Here is a 2,086-nt window from a genome sequence, read left to right on the forward strand (position 1 = left end):
TCTGCATCCCTTTTAAGGAGGCGGCGCTTCCTCTGATTTAGGGAAATGCATAAAGGCCAACGCAACAGAAGGAAAGAGGACAACATTTGCCCCGCACTGCCCCCACGCAACAGAAGGAAAGAGGACAACATTTGCCCCTCACTGACCCCACGTCTGCACTGCTTTGTTATTGTTGTTGTTTTGATTGTGCTGTGGCAAGGACTTGCATGACATCATTTGGGTAAGGAAGAGAGGGAAAGACAGAGAGAGACAGAGAGAGAGAGATGAAGAGAGAATGAGAGGGAGAGAGAGGGGGATTGATGGAGAGAGAATGAGAGAGAATGCGTGAGAGGAATACGAGAGAAAGTGAGAGAGAGATGCAGAGAGTTGTGATGGAGAGAGAATGAGAGAGGTGCAGAGTGAGGGATGGAGAGAGAGTGAGAGAAGAGAGAGAGAGACAGAGGGAAGAAAGTGAGAGGAGAGAGAAAGTCAAGAGTTAAGAGAAAGAAAGAGCAGTGAGTGTGTGTTTGTGTGTACGTGAGAGAGAGAGATAACAGGTCTACCACCCACTGCCCTGAGACAGGTAGTTAGTATTACTGTAGCTCCCTAGGAACAATCAGCTCTCACAAGAGAGTACATAGAGAAATAATGAACCTGATTTGTGTGTTTATTAAAGCACACTCTCGACCCGGTCATGACACAGAGAGGACGTATGGCCATAGGTTCATCAGGGGTAATTAATTAGTGTTATTACCATGTCTTAAAAACAGGCACACACTGAATTACTCTGGATCCACAAAATACTCAATTGGAGGGGGAGAAGGCTTAGCTGGATTAAGAGAGAGTAGTCGAAGAGCAGGGCTATGAGAAGGTCACACACATATTCTGTAGAAGCCTTCAATTATACATGGGAGGAGAGGGGAGGAGAGGAGAGAGGAGATGAGAGGAGAGGAGAGGAGAGGAGAGGAGGGGAGTGGAGAGGAGAGGAGAGGAGAGAGGAGAGGAGGGGAGGGGAGAGGAGAGGAGAGGGGAGGAGAGAGGAGAGGAGGAGAGGAGAGAGGAGAGGAGAGAAGAGGAGAGAGGAGAGGAGGGAAGGGGAGAGGAGAGGAGAGGAGGAGAGAGGAGAGGAGAGGAGAGGAGAGAGGAGAGGAGGGGAGGGGAGGGGAGGGGAGAGGAGAGAGGAGAGGAGAGGAGAGGAGATGAGAGAGGAGAGGAGAGGAGAGAAGAGGAGATGAGAGAGGAGAGGAGAGGAGAGGAGAGGAGAGAAGAGGGGAGGAGATGGAGAGGAGAGGTAATTGGAATAGACGCAGCAGGCCTTTGAGGAGAGGTGAGAAAGGTATGTGTGATGTGTGATGTGTGATGCAAGACGAAGAGAAGGAGCAAAGGAGGTAGAGAAGGAAGGAAGAGAGGAAGAGAGGGAGGGAGGGAGAGAGAGAGGGAGAGAGGGAGGAGGGAGGGAGAGAGGGAGATAGGGAGAGAGGGAGGAAGAGAGAGAGGGAGAGAGGGAGGGAGGGAGGGAGAGAGGGAGGAGGGCAGGAGCTGGATGTGACTCAGCAGGGCCTGGGGAATATGTTTCCTCTGAGGAGCTGGATGTGACTCAGCAGGGCCTGGGGAATATGTTTCCTCTGAGGAGCTGGATGTGAGCCCAACGCCAGTAGACACTGACCACTAGGTCTGAGTGGTCGGGGTTCAGGAGGAACGAAGAGAAGAACATGCAGACTTTGTTCATGTGCGTGTGCAACCACGTTCAACCTGTTCAACCACATGGAGATTCTGTTCATGTGCGTCGGTGTCGTTCACATATGGTCGCATCATATCTGAATCACTCGGATCTTGTAAGGGTCGGACCTCCGTTTGACAAAGCTCTGCATATACTGCGGAGGACGTGTCTGAAAGCAGCTGATATGGCATTCCTATATTTACAGGAATATCAAGCCTTATTCATTTAGCAGGCACCTTAATGAATGTGACTTGGCATGGCACAATAGACCTTTTCATGACTTCCCTAAGTGTTGACCCCCTGTGACTCTAGTGTTCTTTGCATGCTGCTGTGGTTCTAGTGTTCTTTGCAGGCTGCTGTGGTTCTAGTGTTATTTGCAGGCTGCTG

This window comes from Alosa sapidissima, chromosome 15 (assembly GCF_018492685.1).
Source record: "Alosa sapidissima isolate fAloSap1 chromosome 15, fAloSap1.pri, whole genome shotgun sequence".
Taxonomy (NCBI): domain Eukaryota; kingdom Metazoa; phylum Chordata; class Actinopteri; order Clupeiformes; family Clupeidae; genus Alosa; species Alosa sapidissima.